At 37.6% G+C, this 20,282-nt stretch overlaps 1 protein-coding gene across 2 annotated transcripts in view; it reads right to left on the bottom strand.

The window, feature by feature from the left end:
* LOC128239809 (inositol hexakisphosphate kinase 2-like) overlaps window positions 1-15,599 on the bottom strand; it is a 30,291-nt gene extending 14,692 nt beyond the window's left edge. Inside the window, exon 1 of one of the 2 annotated variants that reach the window (XM_052956247.1) lies at window positions 15,090-15,599. The gene's annotated coding sequence lies outside the window, so the exon portion shown is untranslated. Of the gene's footprint in view, window positions 1-12,246; window positions 12,406-15,089 lie in introns of those variants that run through there. The other variant, XM_052956248.1, reaches the window with a different exon arrangement.
* Window positions 15,600-20,282: the final 4,683 nt, after the last annotated feature.

Here is a 20,282-nt window from a genome sequence, read left to right as displayed (position 1 = left end):
TCAAAATGCTTGATAGAATTATCTCCTCATGTGTACAGGTTGGGGGCATGATGGTGAGCAAGTGTGCAAAGTTTTCAAGCCAGATGTCAATGGACTTTGAAAATATTTGAGGCGGTACGCATCCTTTAACGTAAATTCTAAGTAAAAAATGGGCATACTTTTGTCAAAATGCTTGTTAGAGTTAACTCCTCCTGTTTACAGGATGGGGGCATGATGTTGAACAAGTGTGCAAAGTTTCAAAGCCATATGTCAATATTTGAGGTGGTACACAAACTCTTACAAAAACTTTAACATAAGTGGTGACGACGACGCCGACGCTCGGGTGACTAGGATAGCTCTCCTTATTCTTCGAATAGTCGAGCTAAAAATAACAAGATGTTTAAAATCGTGTGTTACATATCCATGGTCAAGGTCTTTCTTGCGAGGCTCCGCCTATAGGGGCCACAAAGGGCCGACCGGTTCATGGGAAATAAACGCAAGTTTTATCGTACTGAAAAATAAGTGTAAATGTAAATATTTACATTCGCCTAGTCCTTTGTATCGATAAAACATGACGTTCACAATGCATTACTTGTAAGGAGTTATGGCGCCATCGTTTATTTCAATATTGCGCTCCGATTGGATTAAAGCGTCGTCAATTAACCAGTGCGCGCTTCGTGGAATTTTCAGGCGTGCCCTACTGCATTCTACTACTTATCCCGGTCTGCATGAGGGCAGAAGGGTCATACCAAACATACAAACGCGCTTATCCCGGCCTGCATGAGGGCAGAAGGGCCATACCAAACATACAAACGCGCTCATCCCGGTCTCCATGAGGACAGAAGGGTCATACCAAACAAACAAGCGTACCCATCCTACATGAGGACAGAAGCATCATACCAAACATACAAACGCGCCCATCCCGGTCTGCATGAGGGCAGAAGGGACATACCAAACATAAAAACGCGCCCATCCCGGTCTCCATGAGGACAGACGGGTCACATCAAACAAACAAGCGTACCCATCCTACATGAGGGCAGAAGGATCATACCAAACAAACAAGCGTGCCCATCCCGGTCTCCATGAGGGCAGAAGGGTCATACCAAACAAAAAGCGTACCCATCCTGGTCTCCTTGAGGGCAGAAGGGTCATACCAAACAAACAAGCGTACCCATCCGCCAATCCCGGTCTCCAAGAAGGCAGATGGGTTTTACCAAACAAACAAGCGTGCCCATCCCGGTCTCCATGAGGCCAGAAGGGTCATACCAAACAAACAAGCGTACCCATCCGCCCATCCCGGTTTCCATGAGGGCAGAAGGGTCATACCAAACAAACAAGCGTGCCCATCCCGGTCTCCATGAGGGCAGAAGGATCATACCAAACAAACAAGCGTGCCCATCCCGGTATCCATGAGGACAGAAGGGTCATACCAAACAAACAAGCGTGCCCATCCCGGTCTGCATGAGGGCAGAAGGGTCATACCAAACAAACAAGCGTGCCCATCCCGTTCTCCATGAGGGCAGAAGGGTCATACCAAACAAACAAGCGTGCCCATCCTACATGAGGGCAGAAGGATCATACCAAACAAACAAGCGTGCCCATCCCGGTCTCCATGAGCGCAGAAGGGTTATACCAAACAAAAAGCGTACCCATCCTGGTCTCCTTGAGGGCAGAAGGGTCATACCAAACAAACAAGCGTGCCCATCCCGGTCTCCATGAGGCCAGAATGGTCATACCAAACAAACAAGCGTACCTATCCGCCCATCCCGGTTTCCATGAGGGCAGAAGGGTCATACCAAACAAACAAGCGTGTCCATCCCGGTCTCCATGAGGCCAGAAGGATCATACCAAACAAACAAGCGTGCCCATCCCGGTATCCATGAGGACAGAAGGGTCATACCAAACAAACAAGCGTGCCCATCCCGGTCTCCATGAGGGCGGAAGGGTCATACCAAACAAACAAGCGTGCCCATCCTGGTCTCCATGAGGGCAGAAGGGTCATACCAAACAAACAAGCGTGCCCATCCTACATGAGGGCAGAAGGATCATACCAAACAAACAAGCGTGCCCATCCCGGTCTCCATGAGGGCAGAAGGGTCATACCAAACAAACAAGCGCGCCCATCCCGGTCTCCATGAGGACAGAAGGGTCATACCAAACAAACAAGCGTGCCCATCCTGGTCTCCATGAGGGCAGAAGGATCATACCAAACAAACAAGCGCGACCATCCTGGTCTCCATGAGGGCAGAAGGGTCATACCAAACAAACAAGCGCGCTCATCCCGGTCTCCATGAGGGCAGAAGGGTCATACCAAACAAACAAGCGCGCTCATCCTGGTCTCCATGAGGGCAGAAGGGTCATACCAAACAAACAAGCGCGCCCATCCTGGTCTCCATGAGGGCAAAAGGGTCATACCAAACAAACAAGCGTGCCCATCCTACATGAGGGCAGAAGGATCATACCAAACAAACAAGCGTGCCCATCCCGGTCTCCATGAGGGCAGATGGGTCATACCAAACATACAAACGTGCCCATCCCGGTCTCCATGAGGGCAGACGGGCCATACCAAACAAACAAACGTACCCATCCCGGTCTCCATGAGGGCAGAAGGGTCATACCATAATGTAATTCCAAAAGGACAGACAGGGTGCAACACCTTTCTTTCATTCTTTAGTTTAAACTTGAAGTTAAGAGTAATTATAGGTAATAAACTCAAGGAATTAACATAAACTAGTTTAAGTAATTGTTACTACCTGAAAACTTGGAAATTAAATAGTTATCCAACAACGTGCATTCTCTTTAAAAGAAAGTTGACAAAAAATGATAACATGGAACACACACTATTATTTATTTTAAAGCACTTGTTAATACTATTTTCAGCCATGTATGTACCGTAAACTCACCTTAAATCTACGTATGTTTGTATCCTAAATCCTCCAATAATGACGCTTTCTTTCATTTCAGTAAACCGCTATGAACCGGTCAGAGAATAACCCTGGTGGTTTTAAAATGTTATTCATGATTTTTAAACCCATGAACTAATATGATGAAGGTTAACCGTACCGTGACAATCTGATTAAGGCCACTTTTAATTCGAATTTAGCATTATTAATATGATTCATATAAATAAATGCAACCAAGCGTATTTAATCATGTCCGGCTTTTGGGACCATGCATAATTCGCATTTCCGATTCCAATGGGAATGTATTGTATGGACGAAAATTATACGAACGGGATGAACTTAGCTGTTTATTAAAATCTTTACAATTCCTAAGAGTGTTTTAGGAAAATAGATCTTCTTTCAGTCGGCGTTTTAGATTTTGGTTCCTTTTAAGACTTTATTTGGTGACCCTTAAACCTACTGAAATAAAGGGGAACTTTCTAATGGGTATTTTAAATCATTAATTTAACATATATTTAACTGCCTGACCGCTGAAGCTCGTGGGTATATTTAAGAACATTATTATAATGCAAAATGTATGTATATATATATATATATATATATATATATATATATATATATATATATATATATATATATATATATATATATATATATATTTGGATAACTTTTAATTCACTATAAATAGTAAATGTTATGTATACTTAACAGTTCGTACAGAATCTGAAAATACATGACTCAGTGCATTGAGACGCATTTTAATTTGTAAGAACATAACAAACAAAAAATAAATAAACATCTAATAAATAAAATAGTCGTACCCTAAGTGTGAGCACGTGAACGTAATATTGTATATTTTTTGTGTATATACTAATGCTGCCCTATATTGGGCCTTATGCTTATAAAAAATAAAAGTTTGGAAGCATCCGTAAATAACATTTTACTATTTTTATGAATAGTTTTGTTATTGTCAATTAAGTTTGTAAACTACTGTGATAATTAGTATTTCCAACGACTTATTCATACAAAAACAATTTCACCCGATAATTAATAGTAAAAACAAACCTTGATAAATCCGACTCGATTGCAGTCGGTTTGTTATTGATACTGGAGTTCTCTGTGAACTCAAATCGTTTACTGTGAAACCTAATACTTTGTTTTGGTCTGATTTTATCTCAAAAATAAAACGCAATTTAAATGATCGGCTGTGAGGTAAGTTGGTATTTCCTTTAAAGATCAATTTTAGTCTAAAATCAGGTTGTACATTTCGTAAAACTCGACATAGCCATTCTCATACATCAGGGGTTTGGTAACGCTTATTTTAAAGCATAGCATCATCGCTCTTGCTAACGAGAATGGACATTGTCCTTGAACATAAATCAGCTCATATCGGATGTTTCCGTTTTCACTTTCTGATGGTGTACATTTCCATTGTCCGAAGGTAGACATTCGTGGATGTCCGGAAAAATTACGGAAATTAACGAATCGTATGAAGTGCTTATCGTAAATATGACATCTTATGTAACAGTCGGGAAGTTATCTGCAATTGTTATTGTAAACAGCGGTTGTTAGCCCCAAAATAGGTCGCATTATTTTCAAATTTTTAACATGAAATCAGATACGAGTTATCAATAGTGGAGTATCAAGACAACCCTGTCACATTGATGGTATTACAATGGTCTATATTATGGATACGGTGTTGGTAGCAATGACTTTAAACCTGCACTCTCAGAGATTAAACGTTTTGATAACTTCTTTGGAACGAGCAGTTATTTACAAAAATGCATGGAAACCAAAGATATATGACTGCTGACAAAAAATCAGATCGCAGGTTTTCATATTTATGTTCAAAAACTGATGGTGTATGCATTTTGTTTAAAGCGTTATTAACGCTTTTAGCCAAAGCATTTATTTTCGAACGATAATATGAAATTTTTTAATACAAAGCAAGTGTAAACGAAAACGGTATTCCATTGTGAAAACAATCAGAAATTAAGACACAAAGCTTTCCTCATATTTCACAAATTCTACACGAATTTATGTTCGTCATATTTGCCAATATATATAAATAAAGTTTACCAATAACCTTGAAATACGTTTTTAAAACATGTAATGCCAAACTGACACGTATTTTTCGTTACTGCTCTATAATGTAAATACCACGAGTGACCCCAAACCGTTTTGGTTTCATTTGAAACTTTAATTGAATAGACACTTAACACTTAATCTAATCTATGCACACTTGCACTATCTCCAGCGAATCCAGCCCCCCCCCCCCCCATCGTGAACATGATAAATGTAATAAGCATAAATTACATCAAAACGTGCCATTTTAGACTAAAAAAGCCAATTATTTCATGATGAATGACCCCCCCCCCCCCTCCGAATCCACCCCCATACCATGGGGATTCCCGTAAGTGTACCCCCTGTTAACGTTAAGTCATGGACCCGCCTCTGATTTTAGCTGATGTACGTATAATAACTAAATTATAGATGCGTCGTATTACAGGTTATTATTAGGTATACCCACTACAAATAAACCAACTACAAATAAAATAATGGCGATATTGACATGACATAGTTCCAACTTTGCCATCACGTGAGATGTTAGAATAAGAAATACTTATTTGCACACTTGAGTCTAATCTAATCATTTCCGCGTCTTGTTTGAAGATATGAGAGACATCTTAAGTATGTCCAGCCTGGTATACATGGTACGTATTAGCCAGTTTGACTTAAGTACTCGACCGTTATGGCTGGTGCGAAGAGCTGACGGTTACGTACTGATATCTGGGACGATAACACTGAATTATTTCTCACGGCTGATAGGCATGTTCTGAATGATCTGTTAAATTATAGGCGATATCCAAACATAACATTTTTAACAACGCGGATTTTAATTCACTGACAAAGGCATCATTTTAATGATTTGGTAGAACAAAATATTGACGAAAATGTAGGATTTAAAGACACTCCAAGCTACGACATTCAGATTTAAATGTAACACTAATAATCCTGATTACACTTGCTGACAAGTTGCGTTAGATTGCAGCGATGACAATGTCGTGGGAACGAGATAGTAATACGTGGCCTTGACATGCTTAGCTGTTGTAGCGAGCCCCGGGATAAAATATCAAAGCACTGACAGTGCTGAACGGCTTAAGCGATGGCTCCTTTTAGTGGATATTCAAAATTATTTGAAATGAATGATAACATGGCATCATCATCATCATCATCATCATCATCATCATCATCATCATCATCATCACAACCATCATCAACATCATCATCATCATCATCATCATCATCATCATCATCATCATCATTGATAAACTCGTGTATTGTATATCTGAGTTCCCTCTCATATAGTATCATATTTAAGCATTATTACGCAAAATATTTCCAATTGGTTTAAAAACAAGAACTGTCATTAGTGTTTCGATTAATTAATAGGAATGTACCCATTGGTATTCGTGTTTAATAAGTGTTTTACTATTAATATACGCGAACTACTACACATTCTTACATCTTATATCTGGACAACATTAAAAATGTTTTCAAAACAAACAGTATTCCAGGTATGTTTTATAAAATTTAATTGATTTTTGTTGAAATCTGCTACTTTCGAATATGATGTTTTTTTCAACTCAAAACGGACTAAAATGATTTTTGTGGTCTATTTCAAAAGTCTTGAGCTAAAACTCAAACCTATAAATCACACAGTCACCATGGTAATGATAGTTGAATATTGGTAACAGGTCATTTAAGTATTTCCCTCACTTTTAACACGATATAAGAAGGCATCTGACTGGCTGACGGAAAGGTTGTCACAAGGTGACCTCAAATATACCTACCTATAAACATTGATCTATGATTTAAGATATGATTCAATTTACTGTGAGCTGATTGAGCACCAATCACGTAACGGAATCACCGTATATGTATTGGTAATGTAATTCTTAATAAATAATTTAATTACTGTTTATCTTCTGTTGTCATACTGTTACCCATACTGCTAGCGGTTCTAGAAATTTGCAAAACCACAGATAAGAGCGTTAAATAGCATGAACGCACGAAATATCAGAAACAATCTTTATTTATTATTGTCTCCATTATTTTCTCCTTTTTGTGATGATAATGATTTTGGTTGTAATAAATACCGTTTACTGGGACCAATTACAAACCCTACTTCCAGCTGTCTATAAAGAACAAGAGCTGTCACAGAGACAGAGCGTTCGACTATATGGATTGAAAAGTTTTGGCGAAACATGCATGGATCACTGTTAGATTAGATTTCAATGCAATACATGATGTGCTGAGATATTTACATAAATTGAATGGAAAATATTTGAGGTGGTGCGCAAACTTGAACGTAAATTCTAAGTCGAAAAAGGGGCATAATTTTGTCAAAATGCTTAATAGAGTTACCTCCTCCTGTGTACTGGTTGGGGGTATGATGGTGAACAAGCGTGAACAGTTTCCAAGCCAAATGTCGATGGACTTTGAAAATATTTGAGGTGGTACGCAAACTTTAACATACATTCTAGGTAGAAGAAGGGGCATACTTTTGCCAAACTGCTTGATAGAGTTACCTCCTCCTGTGTTCAGGGAGGAGGCATGATAGTGAACAAGTGTGCAAGCCAGATGTCAATGGACTTTGAAAATATTTGAGGCGGTACGCAACCATTAACGTAAATTCTAGGTTGAAAAAGGGTAAAAATGCTTGATAGAATTATCTCCTCCTGTGCACAGGCTGGGGTCATGGTGGTGAGAAGTGTGCAAAGTTTTAAGGCCAGATGTCAATGGACTTTGAAAATATTTGAGGTGGTACGCAAACTTTAACATAAATTCTAAGTTGAAAAAATATTTGAGGAACATAAATTCTAAGTAAAAAAGGGGCATAATTTTGTCAAATTTCTTGATAGAGTTACCTCCTCCTGTGTACAGGGTGGGGGCATGATGTTGAACAAGTGTGCAAAGTTTCAAAGCCATATGTCAATATTTGAGGTGGCACACAAACTCTTACATAAACTTTAACCTAAGTGGTGACGCCGACGCCGACGCTCGGGTGACTAGGATAGCTCTCCTTATTCTTCGAATAGTCGAGCTTAAAATAACAAGATGTTTAAAATCGTGTGTTACATATCCATGGTCAAGGTCTTTCTTGCCGGGCTCCGAATATAGGGGTCACAAAGGGCCGACCGGTTCATGGGAAATAAACGCAAGTTTTATCGTACTGAAAAATAAGTGTAAATGTAAATATTTACATTCGCCTAGTCCTTTGTGTAGATAAAACATGACGTTCACAATGCATTACTTGTAAGGAGTTATGGCGCCATTGTTTATTTCAATATTGCGCTCCGATTGGATTAAAGCGTCGTCATTTAACCAGTGCGCGCTTCATGGATTTTTCAGGCGTGCCCTACTGCGTTCATACACCACAAACGCACGAAAATATGCGATCAATCCTTAAATATTGTGATATAAGCATACCTAGATTAAAAGCTTATACACAAATACGATACTTTATAGTATTATACCATGTTGATGTAATACAAAATGTATGCTTATTTTCGCACGTACATTTTACCATGTACATAAACTTGATATTGAGATGACTTCATCCTTGGTAATATTCAGTTTTATTTTTGTTTTACACTGGACACATACAACATTCGGATATTTCATCTTTAACGCAGATCAGGCTGTAACGTTTCTTAGTATAGATTAAATATTCAAACACCGTGCAGATCGTAAATTTATTTACACTTAATACGAAAATGAAAATAAATCCTGTTATTAAATAGCTTAGAGCAAGCCCGGTGAATCTTACAATATGTTACCGATTATCATAAAAAAAATGCTATCATCCAATAACTTTGTTACATACAAGCTCATAATATATATATATATATAACCGCTAATATAAATTTTACGGTATTTCGTAAGAAAAGTGGGCTTTTAAGTTTTAATAAGCCCCTGTTCTGTTCTATTTAGTGGGATTACTAATGTATTAAAGGGATATTAAGGAGAGTGTACATACCTGAGCTCACTGTTTGAGCGTTATTGAATACCTATTGTTAAAGCTGCTCTCTCACAGAATAACAGTTTTTACATTTTTTTAGTTTTTGTCTCAGAATTAGCTTCAGCATTGCCTTAAATTCAGTCCTATAAGATAATAGACAATAGAACACCATTATTTTGATATTGCAGATACTCTTACTGAGAATAATCAAAGATATCAGTTAAGGAAGGACAATTGTTACGTCAAAGATATCAATTCAGGAGGGTCAATTGCTACGTCAAAGATATCAATTCAGGAAGGTCAAATTGTTATGTCAAAGATATCAATTCAGGAAGGTCAATTGTTTTGTCAAAAATATCAATTCAGGAAGGTCAATTGTTTTGTCAAAGATATCAATTCAGGAAGGTCAATTGTTTTGTCAAAGATATCAATTCAGGAAGGTCAATTGTTTTGTCAAAGATATCAATTCAGGAAGGTCAATTGTTATGTCAAAGATATCAATTCAGGAAGGTCAATTGTTTTGTCAAAGATATCAATTCAGGAAGGTCAATTGTTTTGTCAAAGATATCAATTCAGGAAGGTCAATTGTTTTGTCAAAGATATCAATTCAGGAAGGTCAATTGTTATGTCAAAGATATCAATTCAGAAAGGTCAAGGAATGGCTCAAGATATCAAGGCAATATTTACCCTTAAGTCTATTAATTTAATATAAATGTATGCAGAACGAATACAACTGTGTCAAGCCTTTTTAATTATTCAGCCCAATAACTTTGTACTTGTACATCATGGACTTGTCACTGGAATTCCACAATAGACCCTGGGCAAGAAATTTAGTTAGTTTTGTTGTACATTCTTTTTCGAGAGTACAACATACATGCACCGTGTTTGGTGTTATCAGGAGGTGAGCAAGTGTTTGGAAGGAATGCTTTGAAGGGATTTGTTGAAATTTATATTGCATTATAAAAATTATTTCGACAAAATAAATATGTTTCCTTTCACAATAAACCAGACTGTCCAATCAACAATGTCTTGTGGGTTCTTGGTCATATAATTATATTCCAATAAGAACGATGTTCAGTAGAACAGTGGCTTAAACTCACTTCCTGGATAGTGCCTAGTTTCTTTTAAAAATTCACGTTTAATAACCCTTTTTCGTAATATTTATTTGTTAAAACTTAGCTCTTAAAACATAAAAAACACGCATTAACACTTGACCCAGTCATTAAAATTTATAGATTTTGAACCATAAAAAAGACATACATTTTGCCATTTTAAATTTTTGCGGTTTGATTCTCTAAACCCACTTCTGAATTATGGAGAATATTTAAGTTATTTGATACTGAAATGTTTGGGTAATCAATACTAGGCAGTGATCGGAGAGACTTCTGCCTCCAACACTGTTGACTCAGTCTAACTACTGTTTGTCGGGATCTCGACGAAAGACCTCACACGATACAATAATTACCTAAGACTGCTACACCCCTGTTAAGAGGTTATACTGATTTACAATTATGTGACAGTATAAAGATCATCGTGAGCTTGTTTTTTTAAAAATACTATTGAAGCGTTAAGTAGATATCCAATTATCCACTTTATTCCATAAATGTTGTGTTATTTTAAATGTATAATCTAAACATTTGTATATCTTAGTCCCAAATCGTTTCCACAATTTAAGCCGACAATGTTTTTTTTATAATTGTACATCCATTCGCATAATCTATGGCACACCCGAACATACATCTTATGTACATGAAGACGTCGTGTATTTCAGTCATTGTTGACAATGTTGTTTACATTAACATATTTTGTTCCGTTTTTGTAAGCACGTGTACATTTGTGGAGAAAAATGGCAAAATTCGAATCGTTTATATGTGAAAGTCACGTGATTTTTACAGATACTTATTTCGACCCTATTTTAAACTTTCTTGGTTTTATTTGGTAGACAAACCAAGTAAATTTTGAATTGGAAAAATACGCCAAATGCGAAAGATGCATGAGTCGTAAGCGATGTGATACATCAGTAAGCTTTTTTCTCGCAATGGTATGATTTGGAGTCTAGTCCCTTTAATAAAGGGGCCCATCATCATTATCACAAACACATGTAGTGAAACGCGTGTACTATAAGGATGACCAGGGCAACTCTCTTGAATGCCTGGCGTAATTAGAACTGAACTTGCCATTACTAGTACCCAGAAGCTGATGGCCATTCTGATGGCATTGAAATTACCTACAATGAATGGTCAAGCGTTGCATGATAATTCTACATTAAATGATATCGGTCAATTATTGCGCGTTAGTACCGTTGTAACATAAAAAAGCGCTGCCTACGGATATGTCGGCCTTTGAATGCCGTTTATATATCGTTTATTAATGTTCACCAGCACAGCACGAATGTTCGTGGCAGCAACAATCTAACGATAACTACATACAGCACATTCCTAAATTTTAGAGTTGCTTGAAACACACCCGTCTAGTTTCCCAGGCCGCTCGAGGATTTTCTGTCTTCTACTTTGGGTAGGGTGGCAAGTGACTGTGAACACGATTGGGATGGATGCAAGTGGGAGGGGTGCGAATAGGAGGGATACGATTGGGAGAAGGTGAGGTGCGAGATGGAGGCAAGTGGGAGGAATGCGAGTGGAAGGGGTGCAAATGGGAGGCGTGAAAATTAGAGTGGCGCGAGTTGCATGCGTGCGATTGGGAGAGGTGTGAGTGTGAGAGGTGTCATTGGGAGAGGTGCGATTGGGAGAGGTGCGATTGGGAGAGGTGTGAGTGTGAGAGGTGTCATTGGGAGAGGTGCGATTGGGAGAGGTGCGAGATGGAGGGCAGCGAGTCTGAGAGTGCGAGATGGAAGGGTGGGAGGGTGCGATGGATCTGGATATGAACGTTGATGAGTCTTTCGGGTTAAGAATACTTAAGATATAGTGATAAATATATTCCCTTTTTCAATTAAAGTGTACAACGTTCTCTTTTTCTCACTGACAACAAAATATATGAGTAACTGAATTGAAGGCAAGTTCTTTCTATCCAATGCACATCGTTATATTACTTGTTTACATCCGCATTTATACATTAAATACAAGCTGTCTAACAAGCTGATCCCATACACTCACATACATCCGTTATACATGAGGATGACAAATCAATGGAAAATGTAAACGCTTGTATCAAATGCCACAACAGGACTCTAGCCCTGCGGATGCATTAAGATGCAATCGTTATTCATTGTTTGAAATAATAGCTAGAACAGAATTGATAATCGCTGAAAATGATTAAACCATATGGTAAAACCACATGTATATAAATAAGAAAACACCGAGGTTCCAAGGAAAATAAACTGACCTGAGTGTATCGATTCTCGTTCAGCAATATTGTGTTACATATTTTCCAGGCTTGTTTATCTACATTACAAACACTCACACTAGAAATATCCGGTTTTGAAAACTAAACCAACTGAAACTCTTCACAAACTGAGGTGTAATGCGTGCCTCTTAAGAGGATGTGGTTATAAAGGGACACATCCACGTTGCTATGTTAACACGCTAAATAAAATATCTACATATCAAAATAATCTCTTAGCTGTTTCTTAAACAGGATTGGGTTTTTATATATAACACGCTATATATAACACGCTATATTTAACTATATATATATATATATAAATATAACACGCTATATATTTAACACGCTACATTTAACACGCTAAATAAAATATCTACATATCAAAATAATCTCTTAGCTGTTTCTTAAACAGGATTGGGTTTTTATATATAAAAATAAAGGAATATGTATTATTGTGTGACTGTATGCTGTGTTCCCTAGACTATGTTTGTGTATGTATGATATTCGTATCTGAATTAATGTCTTGGTCATTATGTTATATATTTGCAATGTTAATGACCAAGACATTGTGCCAGCAATATGCCCATTTCTCAATCAACATTGAAACTTGTTTACGTGTATAGGGTCAGACATATGAAATGCGAAATATGAAGAAAATGCTTGTTTTCGAGAGATAAATCATCATTAAATAACCAATCTTGGTAATAATCATTAAAAAACTTAAAAACGCCAAATTTTACATACAAGAACAGAATATTTACTCAACTTACGCATATATAGCTCATAAAAATCAATGTACATACATCGATATTTTGTAACATACGCGTGCTCAATGCTATTCTTTAACATGCGCTAATTGTGCTTCATTATCACATTGAGCCGATGCCCGAGTGCATTCGTAGGATGGTGTTAAAAACTAGGACACGGTCAAGTTCGAAATAAGAATGTGATATACCAAATCGCGACCGTAATTTTTACTTCGGAATAGCGATTATTTCGGATTAAACATTTAGAAGAAGAAGGAAAAAAATCGGGACCGAAAAATAATTTCGAAAAAGCGATAATTTCGGATAAACGGTGTTCGGAATAGCGGTGTTCAATTGTAATACATATTGCGTGCGTGATAGAACAAAATGAAATTTGCAATATATTATTTTAATACAATCAAGTTAAACAATACCGCGAAAAAAACAACAACTGCAGCTAATGTAGCAGTAGAGTAAGTGCAGAAAGGTCATAGTAACGCTCGTCAAATGAGTTGAGTTGAGGTGAGCTTTTGAAAACTCGCAAACATTTAAGGCCTGGGGTTACAAAATTCTGTTCAAATGGGCATCCGTCATTTGCTGTTTTGTGTATGTTCATAAAGAAATGTTATATAACTATGGGGTTTTTTAATCGTTGCTATCATGGAATATGTGGGTGAGTTCCTTTAACCGGATTGAGCATAAGTGTAATAAATAATATAATATAAATCAACTCCGCGAAAATCCGAGTTTTGAAAGAATAAGCCATAATTATCACACACGTGCATTATCAACAAACCCTGCTTTGTAACATTCAGCATTTGAACAGGCCCGGTTGGCAGTACTCGTGTACCCGTGCAGCACTTGTGCTTATTTCGACCAGCGTTACAATGTTTAATTTGCCAACAAATCCAACAACCCGACGGTAGAAAATTTGATTAAAGTGAAATCAATGTATACATATTTATAACAAACATTAATTTTAAGTGGTAAACCTTGAACTTATTACTATTAAAATAATGCATAATGGAAAATATTAATAACTGATAACAAGATTGCAAACCGTGTATTTAATAGCTGAATACGCATAAATATTAAATGTTCAAATTTGGTGAGTGCTAAAAGATTTAAAGTGATCAACTATCGTCTCATGAGATAGAAATACCGTGTTTTCTGCACCATTCTTTCAAATTAAACACGGTATTCTTTACAAGAACCATTATGTTTAAAACTTATGTTATGTTATGTTATGTTATGTTATGTTATGTTTGATATTTTTTTCAGTATTAATTGTGGTACATCTTATTTGGGAGTAAGAGTGCACCATTAACCATTACACGTCTATAAAAAGAGATATTATTTAACTAACGACATTCCCCTACCTTATTATAATTATTCTGCAGAAAATTTGATTAAAGTGAAATCAATGTATACATATTTATAACAAACATTAATTTTAAGTGGTATTAATTGTGGTACATCTTATTTGGGAGTAAGAGTCACCTTATTATTATTATTTTGTATAATGATAAATCCCGAACTTGTAATAAGCCGCCATTAATCCACGTCTTTATATTGTGTCCAAATGCAGTTATATTTAGTGTTCACGTGATTTTACTTAAATGTAAACTGTGATAATTATAATGAAATAATATTGAGTTGAGATAAGTCGGTAATGCGTGACCGCCTCATGGTTGAATATACAATTAATACTGAAATTAGAAGTCAAAATACACGTGCCTAAAAATAAAATCGCATTTTTACCTATTCTTTATGACGAAATTGTGTACTTATTTCCGTCGGTGGCATAACCATCATCATGCAATTTCGAAAACTAAAGAATTAGCAATAGAAATATATCAACTATGTGTAAGAATGCTCGAGTACGCCTGACCTTTAGATGTTGTGACTATAAACTAATATATCGAATCACACGAAACAAGGCAACGAACTGATTCTATATGCTGGGTAACACTGTGTGAATCAATACAATCTAATAACAATACGCCTCGGAGTTCACAGTAATACACGACCATTTCTGTTATGTTGTGTTTGTAAACACAACAAGTGAAAGGTAACATATTTGTAGTGTATACTCACTTGATTCAGAACATTTCTGTCTGGAAGCTGTCTGCCTGTCTAATCCAGTGAAAATATGCTCCGCACTAACAACCAGTCAACAACAAAACTTCAACAGATTGTGATCACTCCCGATAAATAAACATGTTCTAGCTTCGCTGGGGAGATAAATTATCGACAATAACTTGATAGAGAGCTATGAACAGTAACTGTTGTCGGTACAAGCATTAATGCCTGCACAACCTTATAGTGTGATGACACGCGAGTAAGTTTGTGAAAGAAGAAGCATTTTAATAGCCGCGCACCGTAAACAACACTGATGCTAGCCGCGCACCGTAAACAACACTGATGCTAGCCGCGCACCGTAAACAACACTGATGCTAGCCGCGCACCGTAAACAACACTGATGCTAGCCGCGCACCGTAAACAACACTGATGCTAGCCTTTTAATCGCAAATTCCTTGACCCTTGCACATGTTTATGATTACCATTGTCCTGTTATGTAATCACCGTACAGCCTTAAGGTGTTTACTTACAGTAGTACGTTGTTTACATATGAAATATCCTTGATACTCGATAACTTCCTGCTTCTCTTAAAGGGACTCGTTCACATTTAAAAGGAGTCGTTCACATTTAAAAGGACTCGTTAACAATTAAAGGGACTCGTTCACATTTAACGTGCCTCGTTCACAATTAAAGGGACTCGTTCACATTTAACGTGCCTCGTTCACATTTAAAGGGACTCGTTCACATTTTACGTGCCTCGTTCAAATTTAAAGGGATCTCGTTCAGGATTTAAAGGGTCAGACATCGAATTTGCTTGTGAACCGGAACAAAGGCACATTATACATTATAAGCAAACGTTAAAACATACTTTCAATGGTTGACAACTGTTTAAACATCTGAAAGAAAACGGGGTTTTGCCGAAAAGCGTTAGTAGCCATATCGAAAACTGAATGGCAATAGAAATTTGCTCAAATAATGCCAAGCCCGTGTGAAATCCCCGAAGTTCGGGGACGAACTGCTGGTAAAATACCCGCCAAATGCACCCCGCACCCCATGGCCCTAAGTAAGGACCATTCCTCGCTATTTTTGGCGAGAAGACAAAACCACCGCATTCACCCGGCACTGCCGGGCCACCTGGGAGGTAAAAACACGGCCCATTTCCCCGGTTATCCCCGGTTTACGCTCGAACCTCGGGGGCCGTGGTTACAATTGACTGGTGCATAAGTGTTTACCAGTTGAGTGCTGGGGTTTGTTTATTAAATTCTGTAATAACTCAATAAGAACAAATAAAACCAGGGACTGACTAGTCCCGTTAGTATGTGAAATGAAACTTCAACAAAAATCTGTCTTTATTAGTTTTGAAATGTCAGAAATCTCTGATATTTAGGCATTTCGAAATTTTCTGCCATTGTTTAACTGCAGTAATTCATAGTTATTTTATGCTTAAGACGAGCAAGTTGGTAGGAGGGACCCTTTGAAGAAAAAAAAGGATTTTTTGTTAAATGTCACTTAATTTTGTACAGGTCACAAAAGCGGAAGTCGACTCCCATCCTACAACTGTGTTCCTTTCTGCATTTGAACTTAAGGACGATGTGCATGTACATTTCGATTAGAATTATTAGACTTCCACGCCTGAATATACTGTTTGTTACTGAATGTTAATTTGTGTCTTCGACATAAAACCTGATAGAATAGTTTCCTGGTCCGTTTTTGCGTGACGTCAAACTTGCGTCCACATTTATCGCTTCCCTTGACTAGGGCAGAGCTGTTTGAAATTACGTTATGTTCTGAAAATTTAAAAAATGGACTGTTGTACAATGTGGAAAATGACACCAAAATTTAATCCTTTACTTTTACATATTTCAGTATGTGTGTGTTGAAAAAACTCACTAATGCTAAACAATCATTGTATGTCCCAATATTTAATATCAGGGGCGGCTCCAGGATTTGACTTTAGAGTGGGCGTAACCTATTTACTTACGCCCCTCTCTCCTAACCCAAAATTATTTGGTTGAATAAGTCGCGGCATCAGGGGTGGTTGGGTGTGTGTGGGGGGGGGGGGGGTGCTCCCCCTAAAAATCTTTAATAGTTTCTTGTCTGCATTTTGGGCGTTTATTTTTTTTACTTATTTCTTCTCTTTGAAAGTAAAAAGTAGACTTGGACGATTATAGGCGCGGTGGGGGGGGGGGGCACGTGCGCCCCTGGATCCGCTAGTGAATACGAAATTATTTTTGTGGACTATAATATATCTTTTGATATATTTCAACTGTCCACGAACTGTTCACGGACACACTTATTATTCAGAGTCATAATAACAGCTAGCCACACCTGTCAACAGTCAAACTTTGTTATAACGTCCTCAGGTAAGTAACAGAACGATGCATTTGGTTTACTCCAAAATCTGCACGTTTGAGATAAATCTGACACCATGAATACATTTGAATATATTTGTAGTTTTGATTCGGTTTTATAAACTTATTTTCCGTCTGTGTTCGACATGTACCATGTATTACGTCATTTCCATTAAAGCTGCACTCTCACAGATATACCATTTTACATTTTTTTTGTCTTGGAAACAGTAGATTTTTGCGTAAATATCTGCAAACCAATAATTAAAGATAACTGACAAAAGATCAGATCGCAGATTTTTTTTTTATTTCCGTTCGAAAATTAATGTCTTGTGACTCAAACTAACGGTTTAAAAAATGCATAAAACATCAATTTTTTTAATCTAAATATACAAATCTGCGATCTCATTTTTTGTCAGCAGTCTTTTATAACTGGTGTCCGTGCATTTTCGCAAAAAAAAATGGCTCGATCAAAGAAAAAAAAGAAGAAAACGTTGTCAAAACGTTCAATCTGTGAGAGTGCAGCTTTTAACAGGGGGTATAAAGTATAGGGTTAGCCTGAAATAGGGATTAAGAGAGTTTAACATCAGACTGCCGTACAGCTGTACAGAATGGATGTTGCTCAGACATGGACTCCATCAGACTGCAGTAGTTCATAGTAATTTTATGCTAGATAGTTGGAAGGGGTGACCCTTTGGATAAATCTGAAGATTTTATTTTGGTTAAATATCATTAAACTTTGTACAGGCCATATGACACCAAAGCAGGAGTTCACCCCCATCATATCACTGTGTTCCTTTCTGCATTTGAACTAAAGACTGATATGCCTGTACATTTCGATTAGAATTATTAGACTTTCACGCCTTGATATATCTAAAGAATCAACCATGGGAGTCCCTTAATATGATTATCAATGACTTTGTAAACGGTTTCAAAACGGGTCAACGCCCGTTCCCCCTGCTTTGGGTACGAATTCCTCAATATCGAACAGACTCCGGCTAATTTTCAGAATTGACAAAAGTACCCCAGATTTAAAGTACACCTGAACCCGGGTGTTGTTATAAAACATTATTTACACATGTAGACGATAAACCTGCTGCAGAAAAAAAATGTTATTTTGTGGTTTTGATGAAAAGCGTGTGCTATATTTTTGGTAACGGTTTATATAGAGATAAGCGGGAACAGCTTGACATTAAAGAAGCTAAAATAATATTACGACCGCCCTTGATAATTATAATGTGTGTACATACCTACTTTATTTAAGTGCTCTCAATAATACACCCACAGTGTATTGACAAATACCTTTGGTCATTAAACATATTAACAATGGACAGACGGCCGAATAATAAATATTTACCAAACAAATACATGTAAAAGCGTAGGTTGGGTAGGCTAAACATTGAACTATTTCAAAATCTGTTTTCTTTATTTAGTTATTTAGTCTTGCCATCCCTCATGTTTTGGGTGAAGACGGAGATGAAAAAGATTTATGACGGAATATATTATCAGATATTTGTTGAAAATTCGTTTGCAGTAAGTCCGAAATGGTCTTCCGACATTAGGCGTAAAAAAATGTTTGTTTCCGCTAATCCTCCCGACTTACTGTCCGGCAACGTTGTATTAAGCTCTTAATGAAATCAGGCTTAGATTCAGCGGCGCTGAAATCTTTTGGCAAGTTTGCGAGCAAAGTCAGCATTATGATGAAAATTAAGAACGCTTTTGCTGGTTTTAACAAAGAAAGTTTTAATGGCGAAGACGTCCATTCTAAAAGATGGCATTGATGAAGAGAGAAGTAGTTTGAAGTCGACAACTTGCCGGAAGAGCCGATATTTGCCCCGAAGTTGACGACGGAGGCTCAGTATGCTGTGTTGAAAGGCTACGAAGGTACGGTGTACTCTGGAATATGCCGACAGTATCCGGAATATCGAAATGTTAGACACCTGGTGCTTGTGTGAGCCTATGACGGCCACTATCAAGCTTTAAACTGCGAAATCGAGACAGCATAGGAACACATTAGAAACTGTGACCGTCGTATATCCTTGTCAAGGAAAGTTTACCCGGCGTCAAAATAAAATCCTACCGGAAACAAAGCATGATGTTACTTTCTGTCTATTGCAGATATCATTATAACATCGTCTGACGACAGCATTAATAATCGACGTCGTGCTCCCGGATACCTGGACATGGTTGAATGTCGACGTCGTGCTCCCGGATACCTCGACATGGCTGAATGTCGACGACATGCTCCCGGATACCTGAACATGGCTGAATGTCGACGTCGTGCTCCCGGATACCTGGACATGGCCGAATGTCGACGTCGTGCTCCGGATACCTGGACATGGCTGATTGTCGACGTCGTGCTCCCGGATACCTGAACATGGCTGAATGTCGACGTCGTGCTCCCGGATACCTGGACATGGCCGAATGTCGACGTCGTGCTCCGAATACCTGGACATGGTTAGGTGTCGATATCGTACATTGGATACTCATAGCTACATTTGTATTTCAAAATTATTATAGATTCTGTAATGAACTACCAAATTTGACGAAACTTTGCATACCTATTCCAGATTTTTTTTAACTTTGTTGTGTGTAAATTGCAATACTAGTTTCGAAGTTATAAAAAAGTCTAGGTATTTTTCATCACTCCTTGTATAGAGACTTTGTTGGCGGACATATTATAATTCAAGCCTATACCATCAAATGAGTTTTTATTAAGTTCTTTTGACAGATAATGTCACCATATTATAAAGAATGAAACATAATAAGTACTGAACAATTGCACAACAAAACCGGGGTCTAGAATGTAACACTCCTAGGAAGATGGCCGTGTGCCTCCGGATTGGTCGCTGTTTAAACA

This window comes from Mya arenaria, chromosome 7 (assembly GCF_026914265.1).
Source record: "Mya arenaria isolate MELC-2E11 chromosome 7, ASM2691426v1".
NCBI classification, from domain to species: Eukaryota; Metazoa; Mollusca; class Bivalvia; order Myida; family Myidae; genus Mya; species Mya arenaria.
The sequence above is the reverse complement of the archived record's forward strand: the minus strand, read 5'-3'. Positions and strand labels throughout refer to the sequence as shown.